The following is a 12,314-nucleotide window of genomic DNA, read 5'->3' on the forward strand; positions in this document are numbered from 1 at the left end:
ACACCAGTCTGGAATTATTCATTCAAGTGGTTTCAAATTAAATACAGTGATCCTAACAGTAATTTCCAGGTGTGCCCATTAGATTCTTTCAGATTGTTTTTCTTTATTTCTGAGCATCTTTGAAACCATCTAAATCATCTGTAGGACTGATGTCCTCAAGTTCTACTAGCTTACTTGAATCTGAAAGACAGTCTGAAGTTCAGGAAAATAGTTTGGGACAAAAGCTGTCTTTAGCTGGGTGTTTTATCATGAATGCCCTGGTCCGATGTTGGGCAAGCCTGATTCTTCCCTCATAAAGTGTGTGCTCAATAGCAGAAATTGAAATCCCTATGGGATTTTATCAGCAAACGTTTAGGGCCCTAGAAGTTTTGGGTTCGTATGGCAGCAAGTGGCTAACGAGCTATAGGACCGTGAATATCAGTAGTGCCAAAATGCTGGCTGCAAGTACCTTACAGAAACACTTGGGCTTGTAGTTCCTGTCTGTGCACCTAGCCCCTGGCTGCAAAGCAACACATATTCTTCATGACTGGTTAGGAAGTTAATAATTTAAACATTAACTTTGTATCAAAGTAGACTGATTCATCTCTTTCAGATGAGAGATAAAACTTGCCTTATAACCATTTGCTATCATTAAAGCTCCTGTGGTGATTTTATAAAACTGTAGGGAAAATCCAATGGGGTTCTGAGTTATAACTTTAGACCACTGTACTTGCTATACGACATCAGTAATAGATTATGCTGCTGTTTTTGTTTATTAGTTGCTAAATTTGGACAGATGATAGAAAATATTAGATGCTCATAGTAAAACCTGTCTTTTGCTATTTGACTTCCTCAGGCATGGCTAGTTTCTATGCAGTATATTATTTCCCTGCGCCAGGGAGGCATTGTCAGGTTTAGATTCCCCAGTCATTTCTAGGGCCTCCTGGAAAATTGTTGAAGCCATCATGAACACAGCCTGTGTAGAATGACAGGGGAGAAGCACCGAGATAGCTCAGGTCTTCCAGCATATTCTCTGCTCTGTCCCATCAGGATGCCTAATGCAGTGCACAGACTGGCTGCATGGGCCTCTCAAGCAGAACTAAACAGTCTGGTACAGCTGTGAATCAGTTATCAGGATCTGTTCCCTGGCAGAGGCTTTTCAGCTCCTTCATTTTGTTCTGAGATACTTACTGTTGTCTGAAACTGTCAGTTATCTCATGGATGTATGTTTGATCATGATACAGATAAGACAGGGTGCAGGGAGAGCGTTAAAAAGCCCTTAAGAGAAGATGCTGACAGAGCTTACGAGATGGCCTGAGGGCATCCTATGTGGTGTCCCCTCATGAAGAGACCTTAAGACCTGGTTTTCCAGTCTGGGTTGCCTTTAATGGAATGAACCTCTAAAGCAGAATAGATACAGTCCTGGGTAACCAGCATTTGAAAATCAGGTAATTTACTGGCTGTGTAATGAAAAACTTCCTATTTAAAGGTCCTAGTCTGGAAAAAAACTTGTTCTAAGTCATGTTGTTCACATCAGACGTCCTGATTTACAATACCAACAACCGATATTGGAAACCTTCGTAGCACTCAAGTGTCAAGATCACTCTTGAAGAACCTTTTCTTGAACATTCGGTTCCACATTAGAAGAACAATAAACGTTTTTCTTTTTAGAAGTTTACATGAAGATCCAACGTATTTCATGTGTATTTTGAGTTCTACATACTGAAATGAAAGGAATAAATATTAAAATATATTTCTGTGGCACTTATCCACTATTGATTTGTGGCCACTGCTATATCCTGAGCTGCACTTCCAGATCTTGACAAGGATGATGGAAGTTCAAAGCTGGAAAGAGATTATAACGTACAAGAATGATCTATAAGAATGACATAAGGAGCTGTGATCAGACAATGATGGTCGTATGGTATATGCCATATCAGTAGCTCAGAATAATAAATCAACTTGTCAGAAACAATATTGTATTGAAATGACATTATACTAAAAATATATATATACATATATATATATTCAGGAAAAAATATTTACTTCCATCAAAGTGGCTGTCAGGCAGTACAGATATGTACCAGCTTCGCTAAAAGTTCTAAACACATCTTGGGTCTAGTTTTAATAAGTCACATGAAATTGTTAGGTGACATCTTCATTTAGTATATAACTGTAGAGTTAAGCAGATACACATTACCTGATTAATTTGGCCCAACTGATTTGCAAAATATCCCATTACCTAGGCAACAGCAATTTTCGGGAAGGCCAGATTTGGAGGGTGAATATTTTTTTACTCAGAAATTGTGATCCATTGTTGCCATGTGAAGCTGTAAGTCATTAACCATTTCTATATGCTGTTCTCAGTGCAGTAGTTGAGTGGATGACTGTGTGCAATGATCTTTGCTGAGGTGATTGGAATGGGACTCATTCTAAACCTCATCTTTATCACTAATTGTAAAGAATATGCTCTGTTTCCCATGAATCCCACAACTCATGCTAGGAAAAACACATGTTGAGAGGAATGTTACTTTATCAAAATCCTGCTGTTCTCAAGAGATACACCCTTACCTGTCACATCACTTAGAGATTCACTAGTTTCTGCCTTTAAGCCTTGTCTGGTAAAAGAGTTAGTTACTGTATATCAAGGTAAGAGTTAAATATTCAACAGTAATGCTTGGAAAAAGTGACCAATACCATCCACCTTTGCCAGATAATCTCCAACCCAACAGGAAGCAAGAAAAATGCAGTTCCAGACAAGATTTAATAAAGAGGTTGCCTTGTCTTTCAGATGGCTTGTATGATAGGCAGAGTAGTCTCTTTGCACCTCCCTGTTGTTTGCATGTCCCAGGCTACTTCTTGCTTCCCCCCTCCCTCTTTCTTTTGTCTCCAATGTGCCTCTGTCCCTGCCTTTGTCTTCCCCAAGTTCAGACCCCGTCTCCACAACTCCAAGCTGGACTGACCTTTGTAGGGTTTGCGTCCTTGGTCTGTCTGACTGGACACCATGGCAATACAGGAGTCCGGATGCCTTTTCTCCTCTCACTAACTTTTTTTAACTTATGTACTTGCCATATCTCTCCATTGTACCATAAAGTCTCCCTCAATTTTCAACCTTAAATGAGCTTTTCCTGTTCTCAGTCTGAGCCAAAAGAAGCTAACTTCAGAAATCATTCAGACTCCTCCAAACCTCAATATCTACACCTACATGTAGAGAGAGAGATGTACCCCCTTTTAATATCACAGATAGTCCTGGATTAAGCATCGCTTTTCTAATTATTTTCTCCTTAATTTTTGAGAGCAGAACCATGAAGTAGCCTTGCAAAGCTATGTATTTTTACATTAAATTGTTGATTAAGCTATAGTTTCTAAAGCATTTTTATAATCCGCAGAGCATAATCTCTTTAGAAAAAAAGAAGGAAGTGCACTAAGTGCAACACCTTAGAGCTTTCAAAATGAAAAAGTGAAATTGTAAATTTCACAGATATTTAAATATGAGCGAAGATTCTTTCCAGGTCCACATTGTAAATCATTCATCACCCAAGAAAATGGGAAGATGTCATATAAGTGCCAGAAAGATTGCACTTTGAGATGCACTGGGTGTGTCCATACCACTGTGCTAAATCACACCAGATAAAAATGAATAAAAAGTTTATATAATAACACAAGAGGATTAAAACATCCTTCAGCAGTGTCAGTGTGACAGCTTTGCCTTTACATGTGTCAAGTAAATTCATGAAATAAAACTAAAACCACATATTTCTGCGGTTTTAAACACAGTTCACCTGAGAATAAACAGCCTGTAAAAAGTACTGCTGATAAGAGTAACAAGCAAGTCAGCTTGGAGACTGCAAAGTAGTTAATACTAGCTCCTGACATCACAGGTTACAGGTCTGTTTCTCCAGTGTTACTGATACACTAATAATGACATAGATTAATGCAGTGTAATCTAGAGACTTGCTTGCAAGGAGCCCAAAGACTCTTATGAAATACAATCTTGCATTGCTTATATCACTTCTGTCCTATTTTCAGTTTAAAGTTTGATAACAATAATGGGTGGTGGCATGTACAGGTTCACTGGCCAAAAAAGAGCAGGAGTCATTACTTAACACTGCTGGGCAGGTTTTTTTAGATATTGTCACGCAGACAGCTTACCCAAAGCTAACAGGAACAGCAGGGTAACTTGAAACATGAGCCAGCCCATGGGCTGCCTTTACTGATACATAATGGAAAGTAATCTAAACTAATTATAATCTAACAAACCCTTTGTGTAATGTGCCTTGCCCTAGTATGAATATGGTTACGGAGGTTTGTTAATGTAAACATAGTTTAAAATTACCTGCTGCTTAATCATCAAGCTGATTTGAAATTCTGGCAAGAGACTTCTGTGAAAAGAACAAACTTCTCTGAAGATTTACTCCGTTTGATTTTCCAACCGAGTCCCTCAGTTATACTTAGTGATGCTTTATTTGAATCAATTAATGATCCTTTTTCTCCCCATCTGCTATGAATCATTTCAAAGCACAGAAGTGCTTTGTGTATCATTCCAAAGAGGAAGTGCTTTGTATATTTTCAGACAGTGGCTCATCCAGCAAATTAAGATTTAACTTCACATTTGAAATACAGGGTATTTGCCTTTGAAGTTTATGCACCTTTATATGAGGGCTGCAAATAGAAATTTAAATTAGTTTGCATTAGTGTTCTCTCTGTGGCTTAAAGCAGCTAGCCTGTACTTGAGATCCTGCAGACTGTGTCAGGATGAGAAACTGATGATAGAATCACTGTATCTTTGAAACAATCTTGTTTACTTGCAGTATATTAAGAACAAATAACAGAAAGCAATTGCCAGTTCCAAAGCAGCCATTTCAGACAGCGCTGGGTGTTAAGTGTGGTATGTCTTGCACAGGCTCCCTGAACTTCCACCACTACATTTGTATTGTTCTACACTCAGCTTCTGCTCTGGGACAAAATAAATTGTTTGTCAGATGGAGAAATACGGGCAGAGACTAGAGAATAGTTCACACCAGGGCCCTGCCCTTGCATGGGCACAATCTATGCAAGATCTCAGTTGTTCAGGCTTTTTCATCCTGCAAATGATGAGGCATCCTGACTTCATGCACCCTTCCAGCCCCTTGGGTCATATCCTAATACCTGCATGCCCTGCCCCGTCACCCTACAAAAACACACGACCAAGCAGCTCTAGAACAGCCACCTCATTTACGTGCACCTTTGGCAGGATACAGTACACACATAAGAGGAGGAGACAGGACTTTTATTAAGATTTAAAACCACCACTTTCATGCCTTTGACTTTGCTGACAGGAATACTCACCAGCTGCAGTAAGAAGAGACAGCAAATGATCTACCAGGGGTTGTTCCTATGTAAGACAACAAGAAGGGCTTATTTAACTTCAAGACATTGAAAAAAATGTGAGGGTGGTATTTAAATATAGATTCCCAATCTACGTTAAGCTATGTCAAGATCTTTAGAAGTGCTCCATAATTCTCTGGGCTGGGTCCAACCACCAGTTCTCCATCTTGGCCTCTTCTGGCACTGAGACAGCCGAAGGATGCAGGAGGACCTTGCCTGCAGGCCACCAATGCCAGCCCCTCCTCTGCCTCCTGAATCCACCCTGGCCAGCTGGCAGACTACCACACACTGGAGCCAAGGCGATGAGCACTGGCTAGATAAAAATTCCTAATGTGTGAAAAATTTTTCTTCCCAGTCTTAATCATGCAGAATGAAAGTGGAAGCCCACAGGCCAAAGTACAGTGACTTGTACTGCTTTGCTTGCAAGGCAGCAGCCACAGGTGCTTATTTTGATAAGAAAGTATGACACCGCCTAGGTTACACCCAGTCACGTCACACATGGTCACAGTGCTGACAGGTCACTTGTTCCTCCCAAGAAATTCCAGCCAGAGGTAAGCAGGTGAGTGGTGCTCTGCTCCCTACATACCATAAAAATAGCACCATGCTCCCAAAAAGATGTGCCAGGCTCCTGCTGTCAGGTCGTTCAGGCTACTCCCAGGATTATGCCATTTCTTTTGGGCTGACATGTCTGACAGCAGGTACTCGGGCACTGCATCCATTGCTCCTCACCAAGCAATTCTCCTCAGATATACTCACTAAAGGAATGATTGCTACCTACGTATTTACACAAAGATGGTGTCCTTGAAATGTGGGTGTCCCTTCAGGCTGTGGGGAACCTCCAGTGAATTGTACCTCTCCAAGCACTACCAAGATCAAACATCCTTGCCTCCACAAATACCTCTGATGGAGAGATATTGACTTCTGTTGTTCCAATCCTTCCTTCAGCTCTTAGACCAAGAAGTACTGTGAACAGCTCAAAAGGACCAAGCATCATCTCCCTGATGGAACTATTTAGACAACCAGGTGAATCAGTGGCAGGGTCTGCAAGAATACCTCACTGCAACTTCCAGGAGTAAGTGTAGACAAAATGCTGTTAGCAACTGTGCTATGTGATGGCAAATAGCGTGCACTTGGACTGCTATTTTATCTTGCAGCATCCACGCTGCCCATATATTAAAAGTTAATCTGCACGAAAGATGCCTGGACTGCTTTGTTCTGCAGCACCTTTTCCAACTGAAAAGCCTCCGTAAAGTTTCAGCAAGTTATGGCTGCATTACTAGGTTTTCATTATTGCATACCTGACAACCATGGTACTATGTGGCAACTATAGTTGTCATGATGATCTGGAAACTGCCCTTGATGGTCTGTTTGGTGCAGCCAGGCACCTGCAGACACATTTGCACTCTACCTGCAAGACCTCAGGGCCTGACTGACCAACAGCGAGTAGAGCAGCATGATGAAAAGGAATAGTGATAAGCAGTCATATCAATAATCAGACATATACTCTGACAATGATCACAATCCTTATGGAGAAGCAAGTGCTGCTTTGTCTCTTGTGAAGACGCCCAAGCTCTAGAAACCACAGATGTTACACACTTATTTGGTAGACTGCATCACAGAGCCCATAAATAATCAATGATAATGTTCACCCTCCTTGAACTTGTGAATAAGAATTTGCAGAATTACTGAGTTATAATCCTGAACAGTCGAAGCCCCTTGTGGTGGGACTCAAATGAATCACAGAATCACAGAATGTTAGGAATTGGAAGGGACCTCAAAAGATCATCTAGTCCAATCCCCCCGCTGGAGCAGGAACACCTAGGTGAGGTTACACAGGAGGTGTCCAGGCAGGTTTTGAATGTCTCCAGAGAAGGAGACTCCACAACGTCGCTGGGCAGCCTGTTTCAGTGCTCTGGCACCCTCACTGAGAAGTTGTTTCTTCTCAAATTTAAGTGAAGATCTATGCATCATTCATAGCTCTTTTTCCCCTGCCTAGACAGAGACAATCTGAGACTCTGTGCCACGCGAACCTTTGAGGACCTCAGCTTGGCAGTAACACAGGGGATAGAAGACCTGGATGATGTGGCTGTTCAACTAGACAAACAAGAGTGTTGCTACACTGACCAGAGTGTCCAGTCATCTCTAGGAACAGGAATGAACTAGTTTTATAGACAAACGGCAATCGGACTGACCATGGGAAGAGAGGTTCTGGTGTGTTGGTGCTGCAGAGTACCAAGAGAGCCTTCGCTTGCCCTCTTCATTTCTAAAGTCAGAACTCAAGACCAGTATATGATGTAATCCCACTAGGCAACTGTCCTCATCCACCAGAGTACTCCTTGATGAAGTGGAGAATGAGGTACCCTATAGCCACAGGCTGCAATAGTACCTACTGTCTAGAAGAAAGATGGGTTTGAACTGAAGCATTGTGTTCTGAAAAGGAAACCCCCAATTACCTTACACAGTCTGACACCACAGCGTGTTGATGGTTTGATGCAGTTAGTCAGTCAGGGGATCCTCAAAGCGTCACTGTTGGTGGCAGCAGCACCGTGGCTGTGCAGCAAGTGCAAGGGAGAAGTTTAGGAGCTCTGCTAGGCATGAGTCCTAACATGAGTCATGCCATGAACTTCCCACATAAGTTTCTGGTTACAGACTAGATCAGGTATCGGATGACTAAATGCTGTCACTCTGTTAGCTGTTCCATGGCTCATACACTATGCTACTGTGTTCAACACAGTTACAGCTGACAGTGAATATCTCAAACCGCTGCCTTCATGTGCAGTTTCAGCAGAGAACTCAAGATGTTGAAAAAACACACAGTTCACCTTTCTAGCTCATAGAATTAATCCTGAACTTTTACTGCTTTTCCCTGTGTTCCATGGGTAAACAGAGTAAGGCCTGTAGGCCTATCACATTCATACCTTTTATCACCATTAAAATATTTTTTTTTAAGAAGCAGCTCGGTGTTAAAGAGATGACTCATAATGCTGCAGTATCAGTTAGCTGACTTGAAAGAGATGTTAATGTCATAATTTTGATTTTCATTACCAGACAATAAGAAGGTAAGGGCTGAAAATGTCTTACACATCTATCGCCTCATTTTATATTTTTCAAATATAAACAAGCTACAGATGTTGGCTTATCTTGCTGTGCTTTACTTCCAAAATTCCATTGTCATACAGATTTGAGCCCACATTTTGTACAGAAGCAACATAGAACAAAAAAATAAGCTATTACTATTTATTGTTTATTTATTTATTTAGAGTTTTCTTCCCAGATAAAGTTGAGGTAATATGGATAAAACATTGTCTCAGAGCTTACAGTTTAAGGACTCAAATCTATAGTGCTTCTATGAATGTAAGTAACAGAGATAAGTAGTCCTGTTGAGTTCAGGGACAGATGAAGTGCTTACATATTTGCTGTACTGTACTTCATCTGCATAAGTGCTTGCATACAAGCCATATACTATATACAGATCTAAGGAAAGCAAGATGTGACAGAAAAAGATATAAGCAATACACACGCTTTTTATAAACATGTGTATGGAACAAGTTAACATCCTTGACATAAAATAAGTTATAATTAGTATTGATGAACCATACCGTTCGGAAATAAGGTTTAGCTCTTTTTTTTGGTCTGCTTCACAACTATTGATCCTGTTTTCTGTTTTCTGTATACATGCCAGACAGGCAATTGCAATAACGTACCTTAAAATTCTATAGCTGCTATTTAGGAGGTGCTTTAAGATATTAAGTTTTTAATAATCATTTTTGTTCTTGGTTTCCTTTTCACATAACTTATTATATATCCTAAGTATGGAGAATGTGATAGTTTTGTTTTATTTTGTTTGAGCATTAGGTTTTAATTTGGCTGAATTTTCCTCCTTCTCTGAAATCGATTTTTACTTTCCATTACATCATAGTGCCTTAAGAGTTTAATGGTGTGGATTAATGCGTGAATAAAGTCCAAATAATTCAAAATAGTATTACAACAGTATTATTCAGAAGATAGCATTAAAGCTACAACAAGTCCAGTATCCTGACTTTGATAGTAACCAATAATGCATACCTAAGGAAGAGTTTAAAATCAGAGCAAATGTTGACAAAACTTAGCTGGTATATCTTTCTAGCATTCTATGATATGTGGTCCAGGAACTTTGGAGCTAAGGGTGATTTCTTTATTTGTAGAGGTAAATATAAAAACTGATAATGAAGTGGACTTTATCCCATATAACTGCAGTTTGCCGCATATCATAATGGATTCTAGTAGCTGCCTCCTAAACTAATTTACTTGGGGAACCGTCTAGATGCAAAAGCCAAGAATTTTGCATGGATCATTTTACTAGGATTCCAGTTCCAAAGCTAATATATTTAAAAGTAAATGAACTATATTTATATTAGAATGCAATCTATAAACACAGACATTCCTTTAATCCTAATTCCATAAATATATATTCTCTTGAGACCAGAATCTTAGAAGAGTGTTCCAAATACAATTAATTAGCTAGTACCAGCAATATCTTCTCCCAAAGAAGGGTCAGACTACAGACTGTATGCAGTGAAAAAAGGCAAGACAAATTAAAAGCACTCAGTAGCTTGTAATAGTGGGCTCAAAGTCTAAATGTACAGTTGAAATAGAGGACTCACACTTGCAAGAACTGAGCTGTGAAATTCTGTGGGTTTTGTCTCCAAAAGATCAATCAAATATGTGGGGTTTTGATTGTGTGGGAAAGGGACAAGTGAGTTTGGTCCAAACCTTGGCCTACTTAGCTAGCTTCTTGTTTAACACAATTCCTATGAACACATATTTTTGGGACCACTTGGAATTTTGAAAATGAAGTGAGTATTTTGGATCAGCATTTCTGGACAGAAAAAGATAAATCTACAAAACAGATAATTGCTCAGCTACTTGGAAAGAAAAACAAACAAACCAAAAACACATAGAGTAGGGTATACTGTATGATATATTGCTGTATCATACCTATCAGAGAGTATTTTTAATAATATGCAAAGATGGAAGAACATTATCATTTGAATATAGGCTGAAGGTGTGTCTCACAACAGAAAGAAGAGAGAGGATTTTAATTAGCTAAAAGGAAGATGAACATGCATTAGTTACTAGAACCTGCTATGATTTCCAGTCAGACTGATGGAGCCATAGAAGACTGCTATTACAAAAAGCAGTTACTACTAAAACATTTGAAAAGATGATGGTAGCTAATGACTTTGAAACTCCATTCTCTACTGATAGATTTCCCTAATGGAAATAGCTTTATTTGTTCTCATAATACTTGTCTTTGTAAATTAACTGACTCTGACACAGGAATCTTGGTATACAAGGCTAATTTTGAATCTATTAAGCACTTCTCAAACTGCAGGTATATGAGATATACAATTATTGTGTCCAGGGGAAAACAGTCAGAAATAATGTAAGTTTGCCGAACCATGAAAATACAAGACTGGAAAGAAGTGAGACTTTCTTGCTTGACATGGAAAATATAGTTTACCAGAAGGCATACAAAAGAATATGAAACTATATATAAAAAATAGCAAATCTGTGTCCTCTTGATCACACAATAAACATGCAAACGTGCTTTTTTTTCCCCCCATTTACTGGAAAGTTTTAAAACTAAGCATTCTGAGTAGATCCAGCTTCCATTTGGAAAATATTACACAATATTTTCCACTCCTTTTGAAGAAGGAAACTATTGCCATCAGTACTTGGTTTCAAACTCCAGGCAAAAAAAATGTGTGTGCATATATATTATATATGCATTCATTCCATGGTTGATCACATAAAGCAAACTGTTCTCAATTAAAGAAAGTTATTTCAAGACTGCATAAATTTAACAGAATAAAAGACAGTCCAAAATGAATACCTTCTAGTTCAAAGAATAAAATGATCTGTATGAGACTTTTCCATGGTTACTAAGTATACAAAAGAAAATATGCAAACCAAAGTGTATTAAGGAGGCATTGTTTAGGATATAATCTATGTATATCAAAAATACCTAAGAATATTAACAGAAATGCATCTTAGTGACCTTGGGGTCATGAGTTCTGCAGAAGTCACATATCTCAAATATCTTTCTTAAAATTAAACAGGAATAGAGAGGATACCATGCTTGTAGATGTCCCATTTTGTTCCAAATAGACATACATTTTTGATGAACAACCGATTTCTGATCTTTATAGTAATTATCAGCTTAAGTGAAAAAGTCAACATTTTCCCGGTTCTCAGCTGTGCTCGAAGGGTTTTCATTCATAGCGCATTAATGAGTAATTTGGGGGGAGCACCTTTTTGTTCTGGCTCAGTATACTGCTCAGCACAAAGGAGTGCCAATCTGTAGCAAGGGTTCCTCAGCATCCCTGCAGTGTGATGTAATCTCTTACCTGCACTGAACGCTTGTCCTGTGACAAAAACCATAAGCATATGTTTTCAATTACAGATTAAAACTTTCGCTGAAAATAACCTCAATACCACCTATAAAGTAACATTTAGAATTAATTAGATCTTTTTGTAATAAATCAGAATACATTTATGGCTTCTTTGAAACAGGTTACGGATATTGTAGGTAACTTGCCTGCTTGGATATTTGCTGCCTGAATATGTGGACTTTAAAGGCAGATACACGACAAGCAAATAACCAGGAGAGACAAGAGATAAGCCTCTCTGAAGTAAACAGTTAAAGATTAACAATGAACATTCTATAAAAAGGGGATAGTAAGATAAATAATAAGATGGATAGGCAGGCTTTCTTTAAATGTTTTGGTTTTGTTTTTATTCTAGACAAGCCTCTGTCATAATAAGACTATATGGTTTCTATATTCGTCACTTTACAGAATCTCTGCAGGAATAAAGTTTCCAAAACCAAACACAACAACCAAATCAATAGGTCCAAAATAGACTGAACTGTAGCCTAAAGCTTCAACTATATAAGAGGATGTGCTGTGAAGCTTCAACCCAGAGAG

The sequence above is a fragment of the Caloenas nicobarica genome, chromosome 5, assembly GCF_036013445.1.
Source record: "Caloenas nicobarica isolate bCalNic1 chromosome 5, bCalNic1.hap1, whole genome shotgun sequence".
NCBI classification, from domain to species: domain Eukaryota; kingdom Metazoa; phylum Chordata; class Aves; order Columbiformes; family Columbidae; genus Caloenas; species Caloenas nicobarica.